Source organism: Macrobrachium rosenbergii, chromosome 2, assembly GCF_040412425.1.
Source record: "Macrobrachium rosenbergii isolate ZJJX-2024 chromosome 2, ASM4041242v1, whole genome shotgun sequence".
Lineage (NCBI taxonomy): Eukaryota > Metazoa > Arthropoda > Malacostraca > Decapoda > Palaemonidae > Macrobrachium > Macrobrachium rosenbergii.
In genome coordinates, this window is record NC_089742.1 from 87,943,798 (window position 1) to 87,963,869 (window position 20,072).

Consider the following 20,072-nt stretch of genomic DNA (forward strand, 5'->3'; position numbering starts at 1 on the left):
CTTAATTCTTATTACCTTATCCAAGTTGATAAAACAAAAAATGGGGTTGGAGGGCTCAAACAAAAAAAATTAATTTTGTTTTCCAAAACTTACATCTGTTTCATTAGAAAACACATTACCCATAACTACCCAGGATGTTTATTGAGGTGTGACAACGACCTGCTAAAATGACCAGAACTGGATAACTATCAGAAATCTGGTATATAATAATAATAATAATATTTTTTATTTCGGCTCAGGGCCACACACATGGAATATACAAATACAATACACACAATCTAGATACATAAGGTAACACAATAAAAATAATTATCAGCAGTATCCACACAGCTGGTGAAGAAGTAGAAAAGAATAGAATTCATAATAATGGTAATGAATGTAATTATATGGAGAATAATGGAACAAAATTAAAAACGATAACAATAAAAAATACAGATTGCACACGATTAATTTCCATCTGGGGACCTTAGGCGGTTGCAGAAGTCCGGTCCAGAAGGCTAAATACAAATATTGAAAATTGCAAAACTCTATAATGATATTAATCACACTAACAATAAAAAGTAAAAATACCAAAAATAATAAGAAACATATAAATAGAAATATGATAATAATAATAATAATAATACTAATAATAATAATAATAATAATAATGACAGATTCTGGAGATGATATAAATGTATCTCTTATGAAGTCTGCATTTTGTAAACCCCGAGTTACTAAGTCCTCCATCCATAAGAGAATGCCACAGATAAGGAGACACATGCTGCCATGGTGTACTCTAGGGAGACTATGTTGAGGAGGACAACACTTACTCATTAATTGTAATAAACTATATAGCTTGCTTTTTAAAGGGTTGACAGAGTTATAGTACCTGTCCCCATCTTGCAGAAAGTCTGCTGGAGATTCTGTGGGCAAGAACTATGATAAAAGCTACCTCACAGTCACTGCAAGCAACTGAAAAATCCTGGAGAAACTGTCCACAACCTCCTTAACTGCCTATTTCTCCAAAGCTAACCTTCCTTGATGGTCAACGTCTGGTAGCCCCTCTCTATGCCCTACCTGAGAAGCTAAGATGACCAGCTGCAATTCCAGATTGAGTATTTCAGAGACCTATAATCTCACCTCCTTCACTTCCCATGTTTTCTACCATCAAAATAAACACCTATTCAGCCTAAAAAGGGCTACTTCTGGCCTCTAGTAGGAGGTGCCCTTATTACTGCACTTGACTTAATGCTTGGAACTGGAGTACTCTGAGTGCTTATAATTTATGTTATCCATCAAGTATACCTTTTATTCTTGTCTTGCAGCCTGACACTGGAAATTAAACCTAAAAGCAAGAGTGGAATCCTTCATATTCCTCATCATGATTAAATGGCTGTGATTCTTTGTTTATCAGTCAGCTCTTTATTTACTCCTTTTGGACATAAATTGATAAGTATGAATTCAGAGAGGCAGAGTTCTTCTTGGTCAGTGCTTGCAAAAACTCAGGTATTATTAGATAAAAAGGAAGGGAAGCATTCTAAAGTTAAGGAAAGACTGTGCAGCTACCTCCAGGGTCAATGCCCAAGAGTTATAACTGGTTAAGATACATGAAAGTGCCTCAGCCTCCAGTCTGGACACAACAACACATATGGAAAATATCAGCTTATTAATAAGTAACCCTTATCAGTGCCTTTCTGTGCTTATGATTTACCTAAATTATTGTCAAAGGCAACTTGATCTTGCTCAGCCAAAGGGGTTTCCATAATCTTGTTCATCCTTTCCAATGGCCTCCACAATACAGACCTTTCTAAATTCTGCTAAATCTTGTCTTTACTACCAGAGTATTGAGCCTCTTCATATATATCCAACTTGCATACAGAGCTGCCTTTCCAGAGTTACAGGACTTCTCTAAATTCAGGAAAGGGGCAGGAATTCTTTACACCTCTTTTCATACTTCTTACATTTCAAAAAAATTACCACAGAAATTATATATACGCGCTTTCTCCAAAAAGGAACTATGCATACACAAATCAGAAGATGATTGTAATAAGAAAAGCATTTCCAGTTCACAGCCCACACTGCCCCGTTACTCCATCCAGGAGATGAAAAATGTTGAACATCAGAGACTCTCAGCAGAGTGGGGAAGCAAATGAGAATCAAAGTGGGTCTGAGCTGGGCCAACTAAACCAAAAGTTGCTGCTATCTTTATAGCTGTTCATTCTCTCTTTACTGAAAGAAGCATCCTTTGTTTTCAAGACTTCTTTCTAGGGCTCATTTATGGTTGCTTCTATCTCCAGGGAGCATCTAGCATCCCAATTACAAGAGTAGACTTGCTTGGATTCTGGTCACAAATCTCAAACCATGACTACACTGATCATTACAGCTGGAACAGGACTGGCTATTTTGGAGTGGCCCTGGTCAACAGAGCAGTTCTGGTTGCAGCTTTGGGCCTTTGAGCAGCTCTGGTCACAGCTCCAGATGTGATACTGGCTCTACCTATGACATTTAAAACAGATCTGGCAAAACATGAAATGTAAAGAGCTCCCCAAAAAAACTCACAGAGCAGCTCCTAGCTCTGATGTATTACCGCTCTGTGACGCTCCATCTCAAGCACAACAGGAATCTGTAATAACCTTCTTTGTTTGTGCAAGAACAAACAGCCTCAGCAGGTGTGAGGTGAAAGTAGGAAGCAGTGTCTCATTAATAGTGCAAGTGCTCTCAGGGAAATAATCAATTATCCCCATAAAAGCTTTTATGCACCTCTGCTCCACATAAACAGAATCAGGAATAGGAGCGGTGGCAGAACTGGGAGGCAACTTAGCTGCAGAAGGACCTGGTGCATAGAAGGATCAGAATTGGCACTGGGTTAACTAGGCATATTCGAAGAAGCTACTGGTTTATCTTCCATAGAAGGAGAATGCTTGGCAAATAACATCAAAAGAGCTCTCACTAAAGAGTGAGAGTTCAATGCCATAAATTCTTATGCTTTAACCCCTTAAAGGACCTATTTTTTAACATTGTCAAAAAAGATTCCAATTATTTTATTTAATTAATTGAAAATATAAGTTGTTTAGACACTATACTTAATTTCAACATAAAATTACGATTATTTTATGTAAAATAGTGATTTTTAGAAACTCAATTTGAGACCTTTTTATGGTCATTAACGAGTTATCTCGTATAAATTATACTTATTTTGGTCTATCACGAGATATCTCGTATGCATAGTTTCAGTAACTTTGAAAGTAGGTGCTTCAAGATCAGTAAATGATTCTTCAGTATCACTGTCGTCATGGTAACTTGCCAAAACTGGGCTAAAATAATGAATAAATAAAGTCAAGAGAATAACAAATTACATGACATCAATGTAATAAATCAATAATATATCATATAAACAGTCTAAAATGACAAATAAAACAACCAAACTTGCCTAAAAATAGTCAAAAAGAAGAACAAAACAAACAGATTCTCAAAATGTGTACTCGTTGCAAAAGAAAAAAAATTATGCTTGACGTATCACAAAATGGTCAAGAGACTAATAAAAGCCACATCAACGTAATAAATCAATAACATAACATATAAAGAGTCTAAGATGTCAAATAAAACAACCAACCTTACCCAGAAACAGGCAAAAAGAAGCAAAAAAAAACAAACAAACAAACAACCAGGATGGCCACTGAAGTGCTACTAATGACGTATAGTTGGTGAGAAAAAAAAAAAAAGTCATTCTTGATAACTCACGACTTCCAGCACCAAGTACCACTGCCAAACATATGATATAGCACGAGATATCTCGAAGAAGCCTTAAAACAACACCGTGGATCATGAGACATCTCGTATTAGTCCTATATAGCATTTAACATTTTTACGAGATATCTCGTGGTAAGTTCAAAATATTTACAACACTGATCATAAGATATCTCAGGTTAGTCCGGTAAGGTTAAATGTGATTCTGTAAATTAAAACTAATTTTTCTTATGAAACCCATTATACTTGAAGAATCTAAGTGTATAAAGTTATAGGTTTGTAAGAAACAAAAGCAGCTCATTGCAGCCTCAGTATTAGGCTGAACACTTTCTACAGTGAAGCATGAGTGCAGGTGAACAAACATGACCTTTAAAATTACATTGAAAAATTTTTTCTTCAGTGCTTGACATACAGGCTGTGCCTTGCTAGGTAAGTCAGTTCACATTCAATACATCTTTAAATTGAAAAAAAAAAGATGAAGCAAATAAAATTCAAATACACTATGCTATAAAACAATATAGTATAAAACTTCAACTAGCATAAATATCACAAAGAAATATATGTAAAGCATTAATTAATAATTACAGTACCAGCACTTACACTAGTTCCTTAATTTTGAACAAAAATAAAAAACCAAAGAAAATTCGGTCAATCAGCATATTCATCATAACATAAATACACAAAAAAGACAAAATATATGAATGAAATGTGAAATGTGTAAATTTTACTCTTAACTAAAACAGTATACCTGCTTGAGACTGGGAATCACCCTCACATGCACAGTGCTCCCAGCAAACTGCCATGGTCTTTCTTTTTAAGAACTGAAAAATCTGCGATGTTTTCATGCCCAGAAAGGGGCTAATTGCAAGTAATATGCTGGGACATAAGAAGGATTATAATAAGGCTACTTGCCATATAACTAACTGTTCAACAGATGAAAAGGTCTACTATATCTAACAGGCTCTTTAACACAAATAAAATTAAAGACTACAGAGAGATTTGAAAAACACAAGTCACAAACTGTTCTGAATTCCAAAATAATCAAACCTACATTTGGAAGATATCTATGCACACATGACTTTTACTTGTTCTTGACAAATCCTAAACAACACAGGGTAAAAGTAGGTAGGTCTTCATCTTCATTACTCAGATACCACAGGGACATTAGGAGTCCTGGATTAGAGGAGAATTACCTCTAAACAACAGCTGTATAAAAGGGATTTTGACAGAGGAAAATCTATTTCTGAGAAGGTCCCGTGTCACCCGGTGAAATTCCATTACAGCACGAATTTCTAGGTATAACCTTGCTAGATATACCAGAGAAAAAGAGCTTTCAGGAAAGCTGGGTTACTACCCCAGTCGAGCGTCTTCTAGGAAGGCGTGGTATAAGAAGGGGTGAGTGAATTACCACTACCACGGAAACCTACTCGAAAGATCTCTCCTTATCAAAATCCCCGAACAGAGCGGTGAGCCGTTACAGCCCCACACCAAACACCCCGCCAGGACTGGCGACACCAGCGCCACCTACCTCATTCCATGCTAGCACTAACCCCAGACTTGGCATGTGCAAGAGGAGGGGAGTACTAGGTAATTCAGGGAGGGTCACGGGTGACACGGGACCTTCTCAGAAATAGATTTTTCCTCTGTCAAAATCCCTTTTCTGAGTCCAGTCCCGTGTCAGCCGGTGAAATCGTGATAGAGAATCATGCCAAGGCTGCAACTACTAGGAAAAAGAAATGGAGGGGTAATCTGAAGGAAAGGCAAAAGTTTTACCAAAATAATTTTAATTAAGCAATCTCTTCCGTGTAGCAAGAACACTAAGACTAAGGCATATTAAATCTAAGGCACATTAAAAAACTTAATACTATGAAACATGGGCAGGTCCCCGGCACGACGGAGAAAAAGCCCCAAAAAACCTTAAAATTACTTAAAGCAAGGTGAAACATGAAAAGCTCACAAAATAACTGCAAATATAACCTTAATACTATACACGTAAACTTAGGCTAAACACGTAAGAGACAAAATCAATTAACATTAATATATACATTCATCTGGGGTACATGGAGCCAAATAAAAACTGTCCAGTACCCCACAAGAGAAACAATCATGGCATTTCAGATTACGCTTTTTCCATCAACAGGTACAAGAAACAACAATATGAGGAGCCAGGCAGTGAGGTATAATCAACCAGGAGAATAAGCAGAAAAGTAAATGAGGCAGGCGGGCGGGGGGGAAAGGAAAGGATAAGGATATGATTAATTAAGGTGGGGAGATGACACTTCCCACAGCTATGGTAGAAAATTTCAGGGCTTGAAATTTTTTTAAATAGTGGCGTTTAAACACTAGAGGTGATTTCAAACCCGTAAATTTAGATAACTCGAAAAGTCCATATTATGAAAGTAATTAATGGAAGTAGCAACTGCTCGAATATCATGAACCTTGGGGATTGAATCTGGGTTGGCCTGTTTAATGAAATATAAAATTTGTTGTCTTATAGCATTTAGTGAAAGAGTACCACCTTTCTCCCTGATAAAAAGAGGACCCGACTTACTCTGTGGAGTTCTTAAAAGGTAAGATTTAAGTGTATAAACTGGACATAAAGACTGGTCTTGAGGAAGGGCACCACCTTCCAAGGAGACCACCTGTCCTGCAGGGTCTTCGTTCTTAGCTAAAAATCTAGGGTCAGGGAAAGGAGGACCTCTCCAGACGGGAGGAAGTTCACATAATTATCACCTCTAGTGAGAGCCGACAGCTCTGAGATTCTAGCACCTGAAGCCAAGCTAATCAAAATAAAGTCTTCCTTAACAGATCCTGATAAGAGCAATGAAAGTTATCCATCTCTGATGCTAACTTAAGGACGTCATTGAGAAACCACGTAACAGACTGTGGGCGTGATACTGGTCTCAGACGCGCATGCTCTGGGGATAGATGAAAAGTAGGAATCTGTGAGGTCGATTTTAAAGCCGTAAAGAAATACTTTCTTTAATGCTGACTTGATTGTGGTAATAGTGGCCGGAGCTAGGCCTTTCTCAAACAATGATCTAAAGAAGAAACTCCTAAATTAGCTGTCATGATTTTGGCTTCAGATGCTTTTAGGAAGGAGGCTAATTTTTTGACTGCTGAATCATACTGTCTAATAGTAGAATCTCTTTTATCTGATTCTAAAACAGAGTGTTGACAGGGTCAATGTTCGCTCCTTTTAGAGTTAGAAATACCGCCATAGCTTCCAGGGTGTTTATATGGAACTGCTGAAACATTGTGGACCACGTTCCTTGTACTTTTTTTTTGGTGAATATCCCCCAGCCGCTTAAGGAAAGCGTCTGTGTGGAACTAGTGCCGGAGGGGGAAATTGAAGCGGAACTGTTTTGGACAAGCCTTTGACTTCAGAGGCCCACGGTCGCAACCTTGTCTTTAAGATTTGAGGATAGAGGAGACCTTGTCTCTGAGCTTGCCATTGGCTCGACTCCGCCACACTCTGTTTATGTCTTTAACTTCGCTTTTAATAGCAGGTTTGTCACTGAGGCAAACTGAAGAGACCCAAGGACCCTTTCTTGGGACCGGCGGGATGCTGATGGATTTTTGAGGAATCTCCTGGTGAGAGATGCTATCTCTTTCCTCTTGGGAGGCGGAAGGGACAGCGTGTGAGATGACAGATCCCATTGGAGACCCAACCCACTGAAACCGGGACTCGGAGTCAGGCGGGACTTCTCTCTGTTCAGTTGGAAACCCAGCGACTCCAGGAAACTGATGACTATGGACGTGGCTTTCTGACACCGAACTGTTGGTGCCCAAATTATCCAATCGTCCAAATATGCTGCTAGGGATATCCCTTGAGACCGGAGTTGCTGTACTACCGTGTCCGCCAGCTTTGTGAATATCCTGGGCGCAATGTTCAGACCGAAGGGCATGACCCTGAAGGAGTAGGCTTGATTCCCGAGTCTGAAACCGAGGAACTGAGAGAAGTTCCGGCGCAACCGGGACGTGATAATAAGCGCCTGAAAGATCGATAGAGGTGGTGACGGCTCCACGCGAAGTAGAGTCCGACCTGAGCTACCGTAAGCATGCAAATTTGTCGCATTTTATGTAGAGATTTAGACGCGACAGATCCAGGATCACTCTTTGCTGATCGGAGTCTTTTTTGGGAACAGTGAATAACCTGCCTTGAAACTTTAGGTGCCTTACTTTCTTTATTGCTCGTTTGTTGAGCAATTCTGTCACATAATCCTTTAGAATTGCTGTGGGTGGCTGGTAAAACCTGGTTAGAGGAGGAGGGTTTTTGATCCAGCTCCATCCTAGGCCTTTGGACACAATGCTGTGTGCCCAAGGGCTGAAGGTCCATTGGTCCCTGAACCAAAACAGGCGACCGCCTACCTGTGTTCTCTCAGTGGGAGGGAGCGGGTTTATTCCCCCTACCACGTCCAGGTCTTCCCCTTGGGGTGGTATTGGGCTTTCCTCTATGAGGGGGTTTGCCTCTTCCTCCCCTTGCAACCCTATTAAGGCCGTGAAAATAACCACGGCCTTCATATGTGGGGTTGTATGCCGGTGAGGCCACATATGAGGGTGCAGCTGGTTGGACCAGCACGTACTGTTGGGGGTGAGCCTTAGAAGTGGAAGGCTGTGCCACTGCCGAGACCGGGACGGCTTGGACTACCGCCTGGTGGTGAGGCCTCTTATGCCTCCTGAAGCGTTTACCTCCTCTCGATTGGGGGCCGGCCGATTCTGGGGTCTTACGCTTGTAGGCTGAAATACCCCAGCGAGAACGAAGACTTTGGTTGGCCCGTGTAGCCTCGGCCATAACACTTGTGACCTCCTCTTCAGGGAAGAGGTTAGGTCCCCAGATCGAGCTTTTCACGAGCTTGTTAGGCTCGTGACGGATAGTTGCATCGGCGAAGATGAACTTCCTACATTCCAGTCTGGCCAAGATAAATTCAGATAAGTCAGACTGGAAACCTGCCAGCAAGGACTTAGCCAAAACCTGAAAGAAGGGCTCGTCCGAGCAGGAAACGGCAGTAGCTTCAGTAAGGCATACGGAGTTCAACGACCGGGCTAACAACCCGAGCATCAAACTCCGCTTTCAAAGAGCTTCCGGCAGCTTGGGGAGCTGCTCGCTAAATTGGGTGGAGCGCAGAAAGGGGTCCAGCTTCCCGACCGTGAAAGTGGACGGGCGTCTGTCCAGAACTCATTACTTCCTGGGAATACCAGGGAAGTAGGGTCTGTCTCCCTTAGCTGAGGTACCGGAATACCCTCAAAGCACGCCGGGCCGTAGCCAGAGCGACTTTGTCAAGCAAAGGGGTGGGAAGGTTGTCTCCCAGGGCGAACATGGTGAAGTTCCCCTTGAAAGGAGTCAACTTCGTGTTATCTGCCTGCCACTCCGTCAGAGTGCGCAGGAGAGCCGACTGAGCTTGGTCCCTAGGGACGATGACAGTCTCCCTAGGAACCTTGTCCGACCGAATCCAGGCTTCCTCCGTGAGTCTCACGAAGCCTGGGTAAGGGGGCAGGAGATCGGGGGGGAAGAACTCCAATTCCTCCAACCGTCTCGTGCCAAGACCATCAAGAGTCAGCTTGCCATCATGTTGGATGGCCCGGAGAGCGAACCGCCAAGGGTTACCGACATCAAACGGCGGGAGGTCCGCGGTGTCGGGATAACATACTGTGGTTCGGCTGGGGTGGTGAGCCATTCCCGCCAGTATGTTATCATGACTGGCCAGCTTCTCGGAGATTTCATTTAAATCTCGAATCCAGGTCCTCCGTGAAACGCTTATAAAGCTGGTTAGCAAAGGCCTCTGCATCGAAAGCAGGTTGGCGAGGAGGGCTTGGTTTTGCAGCCCTCTTACTCGCGCCTTTGCTGGAGGAACCAGACTTGCTCCCGGAGGCTACAGGTCCTGAGACCTTAGCCTTCGACGGGGGGAAGGGCAATGCCTTCTTGGAAGACGAGGACTTGAAGCCCTTCGCCTTCCATGAAGTCTTCAACTTCAACTTGGGGATAGCAGATGGAGCTCTATCACCCAAGGAGGAAGACTTCACAAAGCCTGAAAAAGAAGAAACAGATGAAGCAGGGGAGTCAAATAATGGGGGGCCCGCCCCAACAACCTCACCTACCTCACCACTTACCACCTGGTCCTGCTCTACATTCATCGGTTCCAGGTCGAGATTAATGGCGGCAACATCCTCCGAGACCTCAGCGTAGAGGATATCCGCTTGGGGTGGCTGGGTCTCATCCCGGATCTGCTGGATGATAGGGGTGGCCAGATCTTCAGGCACTGGCGGCCGCCACCCGCGCGCCGGGTAGAGTAAGTCCTCAACCTAGCGTCCGAGGACGAGGGGCTTCCCGACGGAACGTTCCTTCCAAACCCAGCCACCCAGGCCCGGAGGGATTCCAAGGCAGACTTCTTGGAAGTTTCGTCCGCCTGTAAGAAAACCAACAATTAGCTAAGGACGAAACCCATTCCGGGAACCTCATAACCAATGTATAATATACAATATGAGGAGCATAAAGCAAGAATAATGTAGAGACTGTCGCTTACCAACTCATCCTGGACAGTTGTGCAGAGAGCAAAGCAAACCTCACAACCATCAGGGTGCCAAACAATCAGGTCATCCAGGCGGACCGCACAACCAGCGTGGGTCCGACAAACTACGTGACCGTAGGGTTGTTGGAGAGAGGCGGTGCACCCCGGCTCCTCACAGCGAACAGTCTGTAAGTAGAAAAGTACATGAACCTCCCACCCTAAGCAAACTAAAGCTGGGCGAGGCCGAAATTCAACTGCAACCGAATACTCCGGCGGAGAAGAACTCCCATCATAAACTGGGCCAATAAGCTCTAAATTACACAGAGTGGAAGGTAGGATTTCAGACCCGGAGTACTCCGGGAATGAATGGGAGAGAGACCAGGAACTAACCATAAGGGCTGCCAGTAAAATAACGCGGAGACCCTGGTATAGGACCGGACTCACGTATTTATATATAATGAATAAAGGAGAGTACTCCTGTAGATAACAGACTTATCTAAAAATAAAAACAGTAACAAGTGATGGTAAGAACTCAAGAGGACGGAGGATCCGTTCCCTATAATGAAAAACCTTCCGCCCTTACTTCCCCTCCCGAGAACAAGACGGGTAAAATGCTCATATGTTCATAACATAGGGTGAAGCAATTAATATATACCGTATCAACGTAAACCGACGGGGAGAGATTTAACAGTGACTAACGCCGATCGAGTAAACAAACCACCAACCCCAATACAGCGATGCTAGGGACAATATGGGAGGGAGCGAATCCCTCAACCAACAAAAGAAGTCCCGGAACTCGGAGAAAACGCCATCTAGCGTCACCCGCACGAGTAGAGCAAGGCTGGAAAGGAGGAGGAGGAGGGGGGAGGTAAGGAGGAGGAGTAGGCTACCAGAAAGGAACAGGAGACGGGGAGAAGCTCACCCGCTCAACTGCACCATACCTCCCAGACCATGAATCTTGGAGGGGCAAAATGACTGGAAGCAACCAACCCGAAGCCCGACTCCTACTTAGGCGAAGCCTAATATGGACCTAACCTTAGTATAGGCTAGGACGAGGAGTGTAAAAGGGAAGGAGGAAGCAACTGGGAGAGAAATTTTGAGCCGAGAACCAGCAGGGATCGAGAATGGCAGGCAAGGGGGGCGACTAGCCTAGAGGAAACACATCCTAAGAACTCGATTCCCCAAATTGGAGGAAGAGAACCAAGGGGGCTCACTCTGCCCACCTAAAAACGATCCCGGAGGAAAACAGCAACAAAACTCCCCCAACCTGAACTCCCACCCAGGGCAAAGGGAAGGAAGCTAACAAGCCTACTCCACAAGATAACCAACACTCATAAAAACTAAAATGTGCTCAACAGAGCGTAGCCCACCACGGGGAAGCGGTTAGATCTGAGGCTGCCGCCAACACCCGAGGTAAACCACTCAACGAAATAATAAAACAATAAAAATAAAAATAAAACTACAAGAGAGCACCATCTTCAATCAAAATTAATTAGCCTAGTAAGACCAAAAACAATAGGAACCCAACCTGGGAACCTAGACGGGCATCACTCCCACAAAGGCCAGTAGGCCAATGACCGTAATTCATAAGGGGGAGCCACCGCAAGGAACCACCAGGAAGGGAACCAAGGGGGGCAAAATATCTATAACGACGAGGAGACGACTCCAACCGAAAAGAACAGAAGGAGACGCCTCGCGGTCGACATGGCTGGCTGGGGACGCCGTGGCGACATAATAAGATCTCGATATTTATGAAAATACGAGACTATAGCAGCCAAAAAATAGAACAAAACCCCACAAGAAGATGGTACTTAACTTGGAAATGGTAAAGCTGCTCGATGCCATCGTAGAAGCAGAAAAAATCCAAAATGATGGAAGAGCACACAAAATAATCCGTAGATTCACGTGCTAGAAAATGGAATGAGGTAGGTGGCGCTGGTGTCGCCGTCCTGGCGGGTGTTTGGTGTGGGGGCTGTAACGGCTCACCGCTCTGTTCCGGGGATTTTGATAAGGAGAGATCTTTCGAGTAGGTTTCCGTGGTAGTGGTAATTCACTCACCCCTTCTTATACCGACGCCTTCCTAGAAGACGCTCGACTGGGGGTAGTAACCCCAGCTTTCCTGAAAGCTCTTTTTCTCTGGTATATCTAGCAAGGTTATACCTAGAAATTCGTGCTGTAATGGAATTTCACCGGCTGACACGGGACTGGACTCAGAAAATCATGTCATACAAAACTTCTTGTGATCTTTGGCTCTAACTTTTCCCCCAAAAGAATTATTAGCATGTACTCCACATTCATTGTAAGTCCTGAATTTCTATGCAGTCAACAGTTCATCTAGGCTATATTTACCATAACATCTGGCTACACTATACACATCATAGTAAATTTTAACAGAAATTAAACATTTCTATTTTTCCATGGTATACGCACCACACTCTTTTATAAAATAGGACTATTCTTCAGTATGAGCTGGATACATTCACTGAAGCTTGACATGGAAGTTCATGGTAGGAATGGGAGTGGGGAAGTCCCTCACTCACACATCACAAGCCAACACTTTTTCTTTTGGCATCAGGGACTATACAGGGTGGTTGAGGTTGATTTTATAGGCTCTGGTCTGTGTACCTAGGAAGTATACTTGATATTTGTTCCTAAGGGGATACAACCATTGCCTTTTATGTAAAAAAAAAAGGAAAAAATCCCTCCTTCGATGGGAGGATAGTTTCACAGCTAACTGGTATGTCAGAGTTCCATTTAGAAAGGTCATTTTTATATACGTAACTTACCAAGTAATTACATTGCTGATTCCCACACTGACAGGTGGGATGCATGAACAAATCTCCCCCAAAACATTAATAATGGCAATGAATCTGAGAGGAGAAAGGATCGCCAGCATTAAAAAATGCCTGTTGTTTCCTTACCTGATAAGGGAGCTGCTGCAGGAAGGTACTGCCTCTAATGGTGCTCTCCTTATCATATAGTGGCACGGTGGTATAGCCGAGGCTCACCTACTATATTGGTGAGTACCTTGTAGCAAGGATGGTTCCCATTGCTGACAAAGGTAATAATGTTGCCCCTGCCCAGGGTGCAGTACAGAAAAAACGACAATGAAATAAACGTCACCTAATACCATAAACAGTTAAAAACCACTGCCCAACTACGAAGGACTTGACGGCACTCTGGTACACTGTACCCCCCAGGCTCTCTTAAAAACTCAACCACCTCAAATCAAGGCAAAGAAAGGAAGGAAGGAGTGCTTCCTACGCTTCTTCCCCCAACACCATGCCAGCCACAGAAAACGGACCCAAAGTACTGCAATTATCATAAACTGTTTCAATTTCCTTCAAATAATAATGAATTGCAAAGAACGACTTACATTTCCAAAAAGTTGCTTGTAATATCGAGGAGAGAGACAAATTACGCTTAAGCGCCAAACAGGTGGCTACAGTAATAATCTCATGAGGTCTCACTTTACACAATGGAAAAAACTCATCTTCAACAGAAGAATGGGCTTCCGAGATGAGGTCTCTAAGGAAGAATGCCAGGGCATTCTTTGAAAGCGGCCAAGAAGGATTCTTAACAGAATGCCATAGGCATTTGAAAGACTGCAAATCTTCTTTGTTCTGTGAAGATAAAACCTTAGAGCTCTTACAGGACACAAAACTCTCTCTTCCTTCTTTGGGCCTATAATCTTAGACAAGCTTTTAATTGCAAAGGAACTGGACTTGTTCTTGGCTAGAAATCCTAAAGAGAAGGAACAGACAGCATTCTCTTGGGAAAAAAAACCCACTCTTTTGTCTACTGCATGGACCTCACTGATTCGTTTTGCGACTAGAAAGGGGGTCTTTATAATTAGATCTCACAGGGAAATCAAATGCATAGGCTCAAATCGAGGACCAGACAACCATTTAAGGACCAAGTCTAGGTTCCACGGCACTACTGCTACCTCTTTCTGTCTTGTAGTGCCAAATGATCTAATTATATCAAATAAATCCTCATTAGAGGAAAGATCCACTCCCCTGTGTCTGAAGACAGAACTTAACATGGCCCTATAACCTTGATCATCAAGGATGATAGGTTCCTGTCAGTCTTAAGATAAAGTAGAACGTCTGCTATTTCAGCTATAGATGTGCTTCCTGCACCATTCTCTGAAAATTGTCCACTTAGCCTGATATGCTCTATCAGAGGACTGTTGCCTGCATTTGGCAATAGCTTGCGAAACCGATCTTGAAAACCCCTTCTTTCTAAGAAGTTTCCTGACAGTCTGTATCTTGTCAGGGCCAGAGTAGACAATCCCTGATGAAAATGCCAGAAGTGGGGTTGTTTTAGCAGATGAGGTTTTTGAGGCAGCAGCCTCGGAAAGTCTGCAAGGTCGAGAAGATCCAGGAACCATTCCTTCGTTGGCCAAAAGGGGGCCACTAGGATCACTGGCAGATTTTGGTGAGTTTCGAATTTGTTGGTCACCTGTTTTATCATGCTGAAGGGGGGAAACACACAAAGGTGACTGTTTGACCAGTCCTGGAGCATGGCATCAGTTGCCCATGCTAAAGGATCTAGAACTGGCGAGCAAAACACAGAGAGACGATGGTTTCTGGAAGTCGCGAACAGGTCTATGACCGGAGTCCCCTACAACTTCCAAAGATTTGAGCAAACATGAGGATCCAGAGTCCACTCTGTGGGTAATACCTGTCTTTGGTGACTTAGCTCGTCCGCCAGAACATTGAGCCTCCCCTGAATAAAGCGAATAAGAAGCTTGACTTGAAATTGCTCTGCCCAAAGTAGAAGACCCCTTGCCGTCTTGTAAAGGGAGAAAGAGTGTGTCCCCCTTGGTTTTTGATATACATCAGGGCAGTTGTACTGTCGGGTGCACTGTAATTGTCTTGTTGTACACTTCTTTGAAAAATTGTAACCCCAGATGAACTGCCTTCAACTCCTTGACAGTTATGTGCCAATTTCTTTGTTCTGGAGACCAGGTCCCTGAAATTTCCTTGTCTCCCAACAGAGCTCCCCTACCTAGGTTCGATGTGTCTGAAAAGTCTAGGTTGGGGTTCAACGGAAGAAGAGACTTCCCTTGCGACAACCTTCCTTCTACGCTCCACCAACACAAATCCTCTTTTACCTCTGGAGTTACTCGGAACACGAAAGAGTCTGGGTATTTTTTCCTGTTCCAACTGATTCTTAAGAAGAATAAGAGCAGTCTCATATGAAGTCTGCCCAGGAGCATGAGTTGTTCTGTGGACGATAACGTCCTGAGAAGACTCATCCATTCACTGGTGGAGCACTGGTCCAGAAGAAATCTGTACACTATCTTGAGGCAAGACTGTATTCTCTCCAGTGAGGGAAAAACCTGAAAACTCTGAGAGGCTATTATCATCCCTAAACAAAGAATCCATTGTGACTTGAAGGTCCTCCGAACATTTCTCTTTTGATTGGGCCCAAAGTAGCCAATCATCCAAGTAAAGGGAGATCTTGGTTCCCATCAGATGGAGCCATTTTGCTAAGGGAGCAAACACTCTGGTAAACATTTGAGGCACTATCGATAACCCGAAACATAGAGCGTGGAACTGGAACACTTTGTTCCCAAACAAGAACCTCAGAAACTTCCTTAATTCCCTATGTATTGGGACGTGGAAGTACGCATCCTGCATGTCCCTGGAGAATGGATGACATGACGGTTCAGTTTATCTCCATCTTGAACTTTGTCTTCCGAACGAAGACATTCAATGTGCTGGCGTCCAGGACAGGCCTCTAGCCCCCTGAAGCTTTGGGCACCACAAAAACACAATTGTAGAACCCCGGGGAACCCACATTCTCTACTAATTCTATCGCCCCCTTCTTGAGAAGGGATGACACTTCTTCTGAGAGGGCCAAAGACTTCTTTGAGCCTTTGGGGTATGCTGACCATGTTATTGGAGAGCTGCTTATAGGTGGGTTTTCTTTGAAGGGGATAGAATAGCCTTCCCTCAGAATGCTGACAATCCAGGGCTCTGCCTCTCCACTTCTCCCAGAAGAGAAGGAGCCTGGCTCCTACGAAAGTTCAGAGGACGAAATTCTCACTTGCGAGAGGCAGAAAGGGATGAGGATCTCTTAATGGCTCTGGGGACAAGTCTGCTGGATGAACAGGATCTAGACAGGGATCTTTGTCTCCTGCCTCAAAAGGGCTGAGTCTGCAGCAGGGAGACTGTCCTGGAGGTTTGAGCGGGCACCTCCTTAGGATGCCTAGAAGATTGGGCAAGAAGATCTTGCACATTCTTCTTCTGAATACCCGAAGAAATCTCTAGAACTTTAGTCTGTGGGAACAGGTGATGATGAACCAGCGGGGTAAACAGAAGGGATGACTTCTGGGAGGGAGTCACTCCCCTAGGGATGTAGGAACACCAGAGTTCTCTCTTTTTTAAACTCCCATTGTGTAAAGGGAAGCTAATTCCTGGGAACCATCCCTGATTCCTTTATCGATACACGAGAGGACCTCCAGCAAGTCGGAGGCACTATCTTCGGGAATAGTAGGGCAGTCCTTAATCTTATAGGCAAGAGAGCCCACTGCCCCATCGAGAAAACGCACCTTAAACAAATTTTTAAGGTGTGAGAGCTCCGTCAAACTGAACATGACCTTCGCCGTAGCAAAGGCAGATCTACAAGAGGAATCAATCAACACAGAGAAGTCCTTCTGGGATGAGGCAGAAACTCCCAGAGAAGGAGCTTCACCTGTGGCATAAGGAAGCTGTCTCCTCTTAAGACAATTTAGGAGGAGGGAAGCTGAAAATGGATCTACCTTGTTCCCTCTTCTCCACTAGCCATCCCTCAACAACACCGAAGGCTTTCTTGGCAGAAGAAGGTAGCAAGATGATACCTTAGCAGTGATGCATAAACTGAAGGACGAGCGTCTTGAGCAATAATTTCTTCCTCGTCCGAGGATACAGGAGACAAAGCCAAGTCCGTAGGTTGGGGGATTGATGGAGCCTCCTTCAACAGGCTCAAAATACTGTCGAGCTTGCTCTGAATCTACCACAGAGGGCGCCTGCTTGCTAGAAGAGGGTAAAGTCTGAGGCGTGGAAGTTCGAGACACAGAAGAATGCCCAACTTCTCGGGGAACAATAACAGCAGGAGTCAAAGCGTCAGCGGCATAAGCACGGTGATGCTCTGGCGCCAATGGAAGATTGGTCGCTCGCTTCATCTTAGTCGGCAATCCATGAATCAAAGAAGGCAGGCACTCTGTGACACTCTAGAGAAGATGGGTGCTCTGAAACAGCAGCATGATACAAAGTGCGCAGAGACGATTTTGGGTGCTCGGAAGAAACAGGGTGTTCGGCAGCCAAGGGAGCTTCCAACACTGCAGGGTACTCGGGAGCCAGAGGAGTCTCGGTTGCAAGAGGACGCTCAGAAGAAGATGCCTTAGGTGAAGAGCACTTACGAGAAGCAGGATACTTGGAAGCCGTTCTCTGACTCTCTACCAAGGGAGGAGCAGAAGGAAAATGTTCCAGACTGTCCCAATGACTGCAAGATGGGAGAGGACTGCAAACAGGTTCCTTCAATTTCTTACACGGTACTGGAGGAGAATGAGACACATCACCCGCTTGCCTTTTCAAAGGGCATGATTCATCCACAATACACCATTGGCATCTGGGAGAAGAATCATCTGAGCTAGATGAAAGAGATGCATGTCCAGAGGTACACCTTTCCAGCTGCATTTGGCTGCAACCTGGGATTCAACAATAGGTTCAACTGAGGGGGCGACTACCCGTGGGCAGACCCCACTGACCTCCCTTAGGCTACTAGTTTGACTCCTCCCAGGTTTAGGGGAGTATGACATTGACCCTTGCCTAGGAGAATAGGCGGGATGGGCAGCCACCTCCTCCACCAACACATCACTGACACTAGGTGCAATTGGGTGCTCTACCGACACTGCACTGGCACTTGGAGTAACAGGGTGCTCCGAATCACTCTTACGTAATAGATTCAACAATCAATTCGAACCTTTTATCAATTTTACACTCAAGGCTGGCAATGGTGTTGGGTTCAGAAGCAAGAGAGCCAAGTAAAGGAGCGGGTTGCATAGCAGGAGAACTAGGTAAGGGATCAACAGAAATAACCGGGACATCAATCTCGATGTTAGCATTATCAATATCATGATCAACAGGAGATCCCTGACTAGTTAAAGACTAACTAATGCATCTGGCTGTTGCTTTTCTCTTTTTGTTTAAATGAGATCTTAAAGTCTTCCACTTCTCACTGTTCCAGTCTACACATTCATTACATAGTAAGTATTCTGAACAAATTTGTCCCTTACAATCCGTGCACATAACGTAAGATTCCTTCGTCAAACGGGTATTGCAGCCTTTGCTGCAACACCTAAAGCTAGTCGAACTTGTGTCTGACATTTGGAAAAAACAAGTCAACTAAAGTCACATTTGGTGAATAAGGAAAGTCATTATAAAGAGAATCACAATAAAGGTAAAAAAACAGTCTAACTCTATCTAATAATGCTGAAAGGCTATCAAAGCAAGAATAATTCACCGAATACGATGAGAAATCAATAGGAAAGACGAATTCCTAAATCAAAGCTGCTGCTAAAATCTGGTGTACAGCCATTAGCAGGCAGAAACAAACTGAATACTTTTGCTAGTTGTTCCTCTCTTACCCCAAAAGTGGGCAGGGTTAGTCACCTAGCCAAACAAAATAGCGCGACCCGCAAATTTAAAAATTTTTAGCTGCTGGTTAATAGAAACTATAGCGATGTGATTACTTGGTATGTTACTCATATAAAAAGATGTTTTGCGAGCATAATAAAAGTTCTAAGATTAAGACCTTGGTCCAAGGACTCCCCCAAGGACTCGTACAGCACTTTAGCTAGCTGCAGAGGATGAATGTCACGTCCCACTCCCGAGGCTTAACCTCCTATGGTGGGTGAGGCTGTTTGAAGCTCTTCATGAGCATGGACAACTCTACCAAGGAAGAGGAAAATGCCCTTCAGTTGGAAGGAGTGGCTCAAGGCAGAGTAATGGCCTTTCACCACATGGACTTGGATTGCTGAGAGGAGCTTGTTTCAATGAAAGGTAGATCAGGAATTCCACAATCTCCTGAACAGTGGCACTACTAAGAGAGAGATACTGTCTATAGCACCAACTGCAGAAGGCCCACTCTCTCTTGATACATACTGGGTGAGGACCTAAGAGGCAATCATGCATCTGTGCAGTCCTGCGAGAGAAGCCTCTGTCTTGCAGGAACTACTGAATAATTTCCAACCATGAAGGTTGAGCATCTGTCCAGCCTGTTGTCACTAGCATGCATGGCTGACAGAGATGAATGGGTCGGGGGGGGATCCCTCTGGGTGCCTTGACCAAATGAGCTAGCAGGTCAGAATACCATTTGCCATGTGGCCAATAAGGAGCTATCAGTGTCATTCTGAGACCCAGTTGTTCTCAATGAATCAGAATTTTGTTGGGCATTTGTACTGGCCACTGTCATGCTATTGCCATTTCTAATAATTCTGTGACCAACAATTTCTCTCTATAGTTTCATTACATCCCCAAATCCTCTCAATTTTTTAATTCCTTAGTATCATTCTCATTTATTCTAATATCTTCCCCCATGGCATTCAAGCCATGAATCACAGCATTCTGTAATCACGTCTCTAAAAAACACTCCTCCGCTGACTTGGCAATTCATCAAGTTTCAGTAATGTAAAGTAGTACGGTCCTTGTATGTGCATAATTTGGTTTTTCTTGGTTTACAAATGGGATATCTTTATTTACCAGTATACCAGTTATCCCTTTCAACTTTCTCCAGAAAACTGTTACTCATTTTCTTACTGTCTTATTATCTCACTTCCTTTCC

The 20,072-nt window shown here is 43.9% G+C and overlaps 1 protein-coding gene across 1 annotated transcript in view; it reads right to left on the reverse strand.

Moving 5' to 3' along the window:
* Mat89Ba (nucleolar protein 6 Mat89Ba) overlaps positions 1-20,072 on the reverse strand; it is a 449,315-nt gene that overhangs the window by 288,255 nt on the left and 140,988 nt on the right. The window lies entirely within an intron of this gene.